We start from the raw sequence: 12,209 nt of genomic DNA on the forward strand, positions 1-12,209 counted from the left end.
TGGTGAACTGGAGGTACCTGGGATCCCTATCTGGACCTGTTATTGAGACTGCTCTGCGGAGACTACGTGCGGTGGTCCACCCGGGTCTTATCATCTGACCCCACACTAAGCTCCAAATTTAGCCTTTTTATAAGGCCAGATACGGTACCAGGCATTTTATTAAGAGTGATTTTATGTTTATGTATGTGGATTGATTAAAAAAGTTACTTTTTACGCTATGAGTCTTTTCCCCTCTGTATTTCTATCTCTGAGGGAAGTGGAAGGATCTGACATTCTGGTCTAAAAATTGTGTGTGACCCCTGATCTACGTGCATTGTTTGGCCTAAGAGGAGGCCCTTATACGGTACGGGCATCTCACCATTATAAAAAGTGGAATTTAACCTTTACCATTTATTCTACACCATGAGATGTCTTTCTGTTTTTTCCTGAGGTCAAAATTATTTTAAAGAAGAAAACCTCATATCCAGAGGATAAGGAACATCTTCCCCAATAGGAAGCGCAGGCCCCTATCTCTGTTTTTTCTGTATTCTTTGTAGTAGGTGATACTACCAGGGACCGTGTCGCATCCAAGTGGAAGCGCAGAATCTTACCTTCTTTTCACAATTGGTGAAACCCCTGGGGGTTTGAAATGTACATTATACCCCTAGATGAATTCCCTGAGGGGTGTAGTTTGCAAAATGGGGTCACTTGTGGGGGGGTTCCTAACTTTTAGCATCTTATGGTGCCTAGAAACCTACATGGTGCCTAAAAAATAATCTCATAAAAAGGAGGCTCCAAAATCAAGTAGGTGCTCCTTCTATTATGAAGCCTGTGGTTTGGTCAACGTGCACACTAGGGCCACATATAGGATATTTATGAAAACAAAAGAATTGGGGGAATCAATTTTTAGTCACATTTCTCTAGTAAAATCTACTGTGTTCCTTAGAAAAATGTATTAAAATTGCAAATCTGCAAAAAAAATGAAATTTTGAAATTTCACCTACACTTTTTTTAATTCCTGTGAAACACCTAAAGGGTTAACAAACTTCCAAAATGCTGTTTTGAATACTGTGAGGAGTGCAGTTTTTGAAATGGCATCATTTATGGGGGTGTCTCACATACAAGTCCCTCAAAGTCACATCAGAACTGAACTGGTCCCTAAAAAAATCAGTGTTTGAAATTTTCTTGAAAATTTGAGAATTTGCTATTCATATTTTAAGCCTCCTAGTGTCCAAAAAAATTAAAAGGAGGCTGAAATAATGATGGAAACATAAAGTAGACATATGGTCTATGTTAGTTATTAACTATTTTGAGTGGTATGATTATTTGTCTCACAAGCAGAAAATTTTCCATTTTTTTACGACATTTTGGTATTTTTCACAAAAAAACACAGACTGTATCGACCCAAATTTACCACTAACTTGAAGTACAATGTGTCACGAGAAAACAATCTCAAATCACTGGGATAAGTAAAAGCAAAAAAAAGTTATCCACACTTAAGTGATACATGTCAGATTTGAAAAAAAGGGCTCTGTCAGGAAGGCAAAAACATGCTGCGTCAGGAAGGGGTTAAAAAGACAGTTGGGAGTTGATTGGCTGGTGCTTTATCACCTTTTACCTTTTCTCCAGTTTATCTCTTCTCCAAGCTTATTAAATCTGCCCCTAAATGTTGATGATATACTATTTTACATTTATTAGCAGAACTTCAAATAAATCGTAAGGGCTCCGACTACTGTACATCAAGAAGAACTGGAATTCAGGCTTGCTATGGGCCTGATTCAGAGGTGGGGGCAGATGTAGCAGTGGCTGTGTCTGTTGGTGGTCTCCCCCCTGCCACTACAAAGTCCTTCCCTGGTGTTTAGCTGTGCATATGAAACAGCAAGGCCACTATCGGTCACACTATGGAAACTTGCATCAGCCCTATGGTACATGCAGATTATCCTTTTCACTATGGCCTCCTATGTGATCACAATTGCATTTACCGTATGTACGCAAATAATTCAGCAACACTCTCATAAGATTTACCATTTTTGTCATAATGAACTATACCTGGTGCTAGAGATCTGTCTGAAATCAACTGAATCTCTGCATACATACAACTCCCAATACAGTAGCCCAATGGACCACTATGCAGGGTCTTCTAACTATTATGGGTGGGGGTTTACCAGATGTTGGTGATTTGGAACGCCTGTAGGAAAGTTATTTTATTACCAAAGGAACCCTTGGTTCTCCGGATAAACCTGGGTCTCAGGTGCTCCAAAATGTCTAGCTCAGGATTCCTCCTTCCCATAGAAGACACACTCCTGCCTCCTGCAACGCGTATCGGGAACTGCTTGTCCCTTCGTCAGGCAGTAAACTGGAAGTAGGTCCTATCTTTCTATATATACCTAACCCCTGTTTTATTTCTGGGTCAGGGGGGTCACATATTATTTTACATTTTAAAATCCTTCTTACAAACCATGTACAAACACCATGTCCCCTCCTAGCTTAACCGCTATTAGAACTAATGTCTGCATTGTAAATAAACACATTTCAGGTTGTTCTTAGAGTTGTAACCGCAGATCACGGCCTTTGGAAGGCAAACAGCCGCCTCCTGTGTACCGCATACCCATTTTGCCGGAAGCCGGAAGTCTCTCACACTTCCTCCGCCGCCTGTAGATCATAGTGGAACGCACCTCCATGTTTAATCTGTATAGTCACACCACCATTATTATTATACGCTTAAAGTCCGGATCTGATATTTTTTTAATGGATAACTTCTGTTCTTCCGCATATAGCGGGTGGAACGCACCGCCATTGTTTATATAAAATTTACTGTCCGGATTTGATATGATTTGTAGTGTAAGCCTCCTGTTCTAAAAAGGAACAATTTTGATTAGTGGCTTATTTATATACATATTCATACCATATATTAAAAGTCTATTATATTTAAATAAATTAAAATAAAAGTGCGTAATGGTAACTATATATCCACGATACCCATAGAGGGAGAATAAATTAGTGTGCCGAGCGTAGCGAGCGCAGTGAGCCCGCAAGGGCGGTCGATCCACGCCCCCTCCTCTTGTCAGGATTTCGGCGGTCGGGATTTTGATTGCCGGGGTTCCGACCGCCAGGATTTTGTACCGATCCCCATTAAATATATTGGCCGCAGAAATACAATTTCATATCGCACAGCAATTCGTATTTGTATTCTGAATACAATGCATAACAATGTTATCGGTGTCGTATTTCATTTACAAATTTGTATTCCGGAGGGAAATTTACAAAGCAGTCGTTTTTGACTGATTCGTATTTTCCGATGTTGTATGGATTAGTATTTAGCAGCTGTATATATGGCCGCTAAATACGAATTGTTATTGGCAACCTGTACAGATCAGTCAGATCCGTGCAGGCTGCAGTGTAAAAAAAAAAAAAAATGCATGGGGTCCCCTCCATGGGCTTAACCAGCCCAAAGAGCCGGTCCTGGTTTAAAAAAAAATCAAGGAACCAAACAAATAGGTGTTCCACATATTTTTTTAAACCAGCACCAAGCTCAAGGGCCGGTCCTGGTTCCCGAAATATGGGGGACAAAACAAATAGGGGTCACCAATATTTTGTGAACCAGCACCAGGCCCAACCAGCCAGCAGGGTAATGCCACAGCCGGGGGACACTTATTATATAAAGTCCCGCTGTCCCTGGTTTCCCCCGGAGTGTGGGTACCGGGCTGATAGTGGTGTAAAAGAAAGAATAATCTTTTGTATATTGCTGTGGAACTATGAGTCCCCACAAGCCTCCTCATGCGGATCATTAAAGGGCATGCTGGAACATAAAGTTCCACAGCAATCCAAATAGTAAAATAAACACACTGACACAATTAAAGTAAAACTTTATTACACCCAGAGCCCACACATACAGATACTTACCTACCTTGACACCATACATAGGCCTCTGTCCATCTGTCCGATGATCCTGAAGAAATCCAAGCATGTTTCAGATTCTGCATTAATTTTTTACATGGGGAGACACTGGGGAGCTGGAGAGACAGAAAGGGTTTGCTACAGCTGAGGAGACACAGTGGAGGAGAAAGGCTAGAGAAACACTGGGGGCTGGAGAGATTCTGGTGACTGGAGAGACAGAAAAGGACTGGCTGGATCTGAAAAGACACTAGGCGGCTGGAGAGACAAAAGGGGACTGGCTGGGGGCTAGATCGAAGGAAGGTGGTTGGTGGGAGCTGAGAAGACACTTTGGGGCTGTAGTGATAGAATGGGACTAGCTGGAGCGATACTGGGGGGGGGGCTGGAGAGACACTGTGGGCCTGGAGCAACACTTTAGGGAGCTTGCAAGTCACGGTATAACCAGAGCTGTGTAAACACAAAGGAATAATGCCCCTCAAACTTTGTTTCTTCACTGACACAACCCTAATCCACTAGGTGGTTATATGGTTGTGTTGGCGGGTGGCAGTAGCACTATATATTCGTCTCTAGGCACCTGGTATGAACATATGCCATTTAAGATTATTCACATGGTAGAATAAGTGCTTTCCCTTGCTAGCATAGTCCGCCTCATGTCTCACTTTGTAGATCACAGCGTGGGAGAACTCAATCTGTTCTAGTAATCTTCATTAAAACTGAATTGAAGCTGTATGCTGAAGAGGAATGAACTCTTTGAGCGCACAATATATTCTGCTGGCCTCAGAATTCAGATAATGGAAAAGGAGAGACCTCAAACAGGCAGGATTGTGTGAAACTGTATATGCTCTTTACATCAAATGAAACCTTTTAAAATAACATCAAATTAAAAATGTATACTAAAAGGTAAAATGTATTTCTAAACATAGTAGTTTATATCAGTTTAACATACACTTTTCCTAGAGTAACTCACTGTGAGGCTGATGTACAGTAGTGTTGAATGCAAGCCTATAATATGTGGGAAATAAACCTGTACATACAAGTAAATATTGGGTAACAGTATAAATGTCTATTCCACTATTAAAGAAAACTTATTTGAGCTGGTAAAATGTTTAAAATGGCGTATTATTGCATTTATTAATAAAAAGTGCAAAAAAGATGAAAAGCTATATTTTTTCTTTGAAATAAATAAAAAAATAATTAAATACATTTCAGTTCATAAAAAAGTAAAAAAAATGTATAAAAACAAACAAACAACACAGTAAATCATACCGGCACGGCTTATAACCAATTATTCTGCACTTTGCAGAATTCACCCCAATAATGATCAATTGGCCTAACTACGATAACTGTAAAGTTGCCTAATTTATCATGGGGGGGGGGGGGGGTGTGTATGTATCCAAGGGGTTATGAACCAAGACCTGTAAAATCCTTGCGGCTGCCAAGTCGTCAAGAACTGCAAAAAGCTTCTTCCCGATAGCTATTCAGCTATTGAATAATGTACTCTAAGATACTGCTAATCTAAACACCTAACTGCTCTATCTAACCTTGCAAATCATAACATGTGAATTGTCATTTGTATGCACAACTGATGCAATGTATGTATGTCCTGTTATCCCTCTTGTACCATGCTTGAAGCTGCACTGTATCCACAAAAAATTCCTAGTATGCGAGAGTATACATGGCCAATAAAGTGATTCTGATTCTGATGCTTAATGTATGATTGCATCAGAGGCGTAAATCTGGGAGGCAAAGGAGTGAACTACCACCGGGCTCCTGCTCCGAAGGGGGCACCACTCCTCCCCTGCAAGTTTGAATCCGTTAATTAAAAGCCTTCTATATTGCTTCTTTGACTGACTTCCCACCTAGCAGGAACATAGATGCCACACTCTCTTTATTTCAAACATAATATACATAACAAACTGTACATACACACAAACACATATATTTATATTAGAGATGAGCGGGTCCGGATCGCTGGGATCCGGCAGATCCGAATATGGTGATCTGAGTCAGGATCCGAGTCGGCTCGGGAGTTCCCGCCTGAATTCCGGACCGAGAAAGAGGCAAAACTTCGGATTCTCGCGGGATCTGGATTCTAAATAAGACGCACGCGCGCCCCGCCATCTTTACTCCAGCATAGGAGAGGGAAGAGGGTGGTTGTGCTCTGTGCTCTGTGCTATGCTATAATAATAATATATTATTTTGCTGCTGCTCACTCGATTAGGGTCTGCAGGGGCTGCTGTACACAAGTCCAGTGTACAGGGGCTGCAGTGGCCAGTGTACAAGGGGCGGTACAGGGGCTGTGTTCAGTGTGACAGGGCTTGTGTCCAGTGTGACAGGGCCTGTGTACAGTGTGACAGGGTCTGTGTCCAGTGTACAGGGTTTGTGTCCAGTGTACAGGAGTTGTGTCCAGTGTACAGGGGCTGTGTCCAGTGTACAGGGGCTGTGTACAGGGGCTGTGTCCAGTGTACAGGGGTTGTGTCCAGTGTACAGGGGCTGTGTACAGAGGTTTTCTCCAGTGTACAGGGGCTGTGTCCAGTGTACAGGGGCTGTGTCCAGTGTACAGGGGTTGTGTCCAGTGTACAGGGGTTGTGTCCAGTGTGACAGGGCCTGTGCCCAGCTTGACAGGGGCTGTGTCCAGTGTACAGGGGTTGTGTCCGGTGTACAGGGGCTGTGTACAGGGGTTGTGTCCAGTGTACAGGGGCTGTGTCCATTGTCCAGGGGCTGTGTCCAGGGGCTGTGTCCAGGGTGATGGGCTGTGTCCAGTGTCCAGGGGCTGTGTCCAGGGGCTGTGTCCAGGGGCAGTGTCCAGTGTCCAAGGGGCTGTGTCCAGTGTGACAGGCTGTGTCCAGTGTAAAGTAAGAAAAATAAATAAAAGTAATAAATAAAATAAAAACACATTTTTGGAAGATGATGGAGGAGGAAATAGTGGGAGATCAGCAACCTGATAGAAGTGCTGAAGCTTCTACCACCAGTCATGACAAGGCCGATACCTCTTTGTATTTTTTGCTCTTTGGAGCATTTCTCTTTTTTTGGGGTAGTTTATTAAACTGCCACCCTGTCTGCCCCTGGAGTGCCGCTCTGCTTCCAAGATGTGCCAGGTTGGTAGTGTAAGGTCCACATGTATGTGATGCCCACTGCTGTCGCTTAGCTCAGTCATCCAGATACCTCGGTATACCCTTTTGGCCCAACTACAGTAAATGAAAACAATTTTGTGAGCTGTGAAGTGATCAAAATTTACTAAAAATGAGTGGAAACTAATGTTATTGAGGCTAATAATACTTTAAGGGCAAAAACAGGCCCAAATTCTGTTATTTTAGCAATTTTTTGCATTTTTCCAAAAAAATCCAGATCCAAAACCAAAACCAAAACCCGCAAGGGTGGTTTTGCCAAAACTAATCCAGATCCAAAACACGAAGGGAGATCCAGATCTTAAACCAAAACCCGAAAAAGTGGCCGCTGCACATCTCTAATTTATATATATTTATTTATATAAGGTGCTGTGTGTTTGTGTGTGTGTGTGTGGGGGGGGGGGGGGGGTAGGCACCAATATTTATCTTGCCTCCAGGTAATTGGGATGAATTTATGCCACTGGATTGCAGTCCCCTGTGTTAGTACACTCTACGTCAGGCATGTCCAAACTGTGGCCCTCCAGCTGTTGTGAAACTACACATCCCAGCATGCCTTGCCAGAGTTTGTATTCCCTAATAGCAAAACTGTGGAAAGGCATGCTGGGACTTGTATTTTCACAATAGCTGGAGGGCCATAGTTTGGACATGCTTGCTCTACGTAGTTATCAGTTAATCAATTTAAAACAAGTGATTATACATTAAGTGGAGATTACAGTTGCACCTGGTGAAAATAGTCATGATGGGAGGCCTGACATCATTGATGTTTGATGTGGGCTTGATGTTATTAGTGTTGAAGGCAGTTTCAGAAAGGACAGAAATATGGCTGCCATGAAACACAGAATTTATTTTATTATTTATTTGCAGTTTCTTATATAGCGCAGCAGATTCCGTTGCGCTTTACAATAGTAAACAGTGATAAAACAAACTGGGTAACAACAGACAGACTTGGTGGTTAGAGGGCCCTGCTGCAAGCTTACAATCTATAGGGATATAGGAGGGAAACACAAGGACAGGCATCAGTAATAGCATAGCAGTCCCAACAAGTTACAAGTCCAGAAGGGAAGCTATATAATACATAAGTGCCTAGAAGGATCAAACTCAATTTTACTCATAGAAAAAATATGTACCAAGGTATAATTCAGGTGCTGTCACGAGGGTGTGTTGCAAAGCAGCCACCACAGATAGGATTGTCAGTCCCATAAGTACAATGTAGAGAAGAGGGTAAAAAAATATAGGCGATAATCCTTATAGCTGTATTAAGGTTCGTTATAGTTACCACAGAATATTCCACTACAGGATTTAGTCCTGTATCAAGAAGCACACATGTTAGTTCTGCTAGAGGAATTATCCAGTATCTGGAAGCACACAGGCAGTGGTCCTCAACTAGTTGGCAGATGATTATTTCTAATGTATGCTAATGCACCTCCAATGGTTTGGATAAGTAAGTGGCTGGCAGGAACAAGTGGTATTGAGCCGTTGGAGACGTGGAGACCTTGTTGCATTTCGCTCTATATACAACTAACAGCTTTTACTAAATCTTTTGAATAAAATTAGTTGTATACAGCAGAATGCATCAAATTTCAAATGGCAGCAACCTCGCTTCCCCTGGATATATCCCTGGCTGAATCTATCCTTGGCTCTATTCCCTGAGTATTTTTCAGTGCTTATTTTTGCTTCCATATTACTCCCTCCTGGCCCACTCTACAATCTGTAACATCATATTGAAAAACTGCCATTGGCCCAGTCTTTATATCAGTTCCAAAATTAGCAAACTTTTGATTTTTTTTTAAAGAATTTTATACTCTTGTACAAGACCAGGTGAGCGCCACAGCTTTACCTTAATGTAAATTTGTGAAGCATCGTAATTTGGAATGGGACATGTATGACTATTCTGAATAAGTGTGATCTTTGTATATTGATTTCTATATTGATTCCTGTTAAATGCAGTTAATTGAAGATTTTGCCACACTCTTCAAACTCAAGGTGATGTGGAACCAGCTACTGTAGACAGAGGCGGATCCAGGAGAAAATGACAGGGGGGGGGGGCACCATGATAGGAGAGGGTTTGGGAGGGGGAGGGGGGGTGTTAGTGGTGCCAGTGTACATGCTAAGAGAGCGGTCAGAGAGAGGAGAGCAGAGAGAGGGCGGGAATGGGATTAAAACTAGGCTCTGGTGCTTAAAGTACACAGGCCCACCTTGGCGACAAAAGTGAAGGATGTAGTTATGTGTGCGCCGAAGGCGCGCCCCGGAGAATGGGTGTGGCCACTCAAAAGGGGGCGTGCCCTTGAGTGTAGTGTACCACACCATATACAACTTCTACACATTATGCAACAAAATACTAGACCCCATTATACTTGCAAAGAAAGAAGAAAAAGACTCTTTTTTGTTGGGGAACTTTTATGGAAATTATATAACGTAATTTCTAATTTATGAGAAATAAATGGAGGTAGGTAGGACAACGCGAAAGACTCAATCTATCAATGCCCCTGATTCAGCAGTCAATGCTAGTATCACAACATAAGGGAATGGGCATGTGTTAGGATAAGAGTGAAGTGTATTAAGAATTAACTTTTATTATTATCTCTAAAATTGGTACTAGTCAGACATATATATTAAACACACAAAAGTTAAATATAAATCAAAAACACTTGTTACGTTGGTATGCCGCAAATATAGGGTTCTAAGTGGTTCTGCCTCCAATCTCTATGCTAATATTAAGTTATTAGCTAGAGAGAGAAAAAATTTTTCTCATAGGTGTCTGGTTCAGCCTAGAGCAGTGTTTTTCAACCACTGTGCCGTGGCACATTAGTGTGCCTTGAGCTGTTCTCAAGTGTGCCCCCAGATCTAGAGATGCCAACACCAGTTTATAGGCACCACCAGTTCAACTGTTATTTACCAGTCTCTAAAGGGCCAAGGTATTCTATTTTTGTTACCTGTGGGGACCAGCGTGATTGTTTTTATATGGGGGCCAATAGGTTGGGGTTTTTTTTCTGGTGGGGGCCAATGTGTTTTGCCCTGTGGGGATCTCATGGTGTGCCTTGGCAATTTTTAAATCTTATTTAGTGTGCCGCAAGTTAAAAAGGTTGAAAATCACTGGCCTAGAGGAATGTAACAAATGTAACACCAAATCAGTTTTTCACAAGGTATGAATAACAAATGTATCAAACAGTGACTACCACAGAGTTTATTGTGAAGAAACACTGGGCCAAATGTAATAGGGTGAGAGTTTCAGAAAGTGAGAGATTTTGGGAGAGTTTTCCCCTTTTTTTTAAAGCAGCAATCAATTACACTGCAAAACCAGGTTGATTTTGCCATGTAATTGATTGCTGCTTTAAAAAACATGGGAAAACTCTCCCAAAATCTCTCACTTTCTGAAACTCTCACCCTATTACATTTGGCCCACAGTGTCTGATGAGAGATAAAACTCCAGCCTGTTGTTTGAATTTAATGAGGCAAAGAAAATATATTATTTAGATGTGTTTAGACGTATTTAGAGCAATAATTAAGCACAAAGTATACTTTAACCCTATATGCAGCGGTATCTACAGTTGACCACGTTTAGTTCAATTGAGACAGGTTTAATGTCTATGGCTCTTAAAATATGCCATTGTTCCGCAGCAGAGGATAATCAAATAATTTATATGAAAACCATTTTTAAAGAATCTTGGTGCAGGTACAGGTATATAAAACTTGAATAATTCTAAAATCATAAAGTAAGGCTTGCTCTTCCTCTTCCCCTCAAGACGGAAAAAAAAAAAGAGAAAAAGGAGGCCACAGAGAGAAAAAGGAGAAGAAAAGAGAGAGTGGGAGAGAGATAGTACGGGAGAGAGATAAAGTATAGGTTGAAATATCCCCATTGGTCGTGGAGGTGTGTTTTCTGTCCTAAATTATATACCTATGGCAAGAATGGGTTATTTGATGTATTACAAGGAAGTCCCTTGTCTGTTTCTTTAGTCAAATACCCTTAATAAGACTTGCCGGCTTCCACTGTCAATCAGTGGGCTTCTGAGGTATTGTGGGAAAACACATTTTATTTAGGATTTTGGGGGATATGAAAGGAAAAAAAACTCCTGTTCTTCCCTAATAGAGCTGCTACTGCCCAACTATATATACCTGTTACAAAAAGTAGGGGATTAGCATTCCATCTTAGAGAGGTCACCCTTCTCAATTATCATGCAAGTCCCACGATTTATCAGCTGCCATCAAAATAATTTGGTGGGCTCTTATAGGTATTGTGGGTGAGCGTGCTCTATTTGCAGGGCGAATTATTAGGAGTGCAGGGTAGGTTTGCACAGATCAGAGTGGATGAGTGTTTCCAAATAGCAAAGCTTAAATAGTGCAGGTACAGCCCTTTTGGTGGTCAAATGTGCGCTGCTGTCCTCCACATACAACAAAGTTGTAGTGGTTGGGGATGAGCGGCACACGGCCAGCAGCCCGGCGGTGAAGGAGAACAGGGACAGTGGAGTATGCAGGATAGATCAAGGTTAGTGCCCGTCCTTAAAGGAGTGGCAAACAGCAGCTGGGGGGAGAGAGCGGGGAGGAGAAGCAGAAGTGTACCTGGCCGTCCAGCCACGGATGGAGCCTGAGGCTTTCACCAGAATCCCGCTGCGAAGGATGCCGAGAGACTACATCTGGACTGCGACGCACACCTTGAGAAAGCCTCTTCCGGTGAAACGATCGTCAGTGAAGTCCAGATGCAGTCTCTCGGCAAAATTCATATAATGCCACACGGATTTTGCCAAAATTCACATAATGCTACATGGATAGAGCCAAAATTCACATATTGCCACACAGATTAAGTGATTAATTAAGTGAATTAAGTTAAGCAGAAGTGACAGCCATTGATAGCCGGGCAGAGTTCGGGAGGCTGCCCAGTTGTATTCAGAGCACTACAGGTCCCGGCTATTTGAAATAATTTCACACCAGAAAATGCAGGGATTTACCTGGGAATATGGTCCCAGCATCATTCCCGGGTTGGCCCCTTTCACACAGCCTAGTCCCTGCATTTTCTGGTGTATAGTGGAGAGAAAACCACCCCCCTCTCCCCCGCCCCTTTAACCGGCTATATTGTTTAACCGGCTATATCTTCGGAACCAACTGATCCATTTACATGAGAACAGTGTTATATTGAAGAATTTTTGAGTGGCCTTTGAATGATCTTGGTCCCGTGAAACTGGTCCATTTGGTTCCACAGTAATCTGCTCTCAA

Source organism: Crinia signifera, chromosome 6 (assembly GCF_055691185.1).
Source record: "Crinia signifera chromosome 6, ASM5569118v1, whole genome shotgun sequence".
NCBI lineage: Eukaryota > Metazoa > Chordata > Amphibia > Anura > Myobatrachidae > Crinia > Crinia signifera.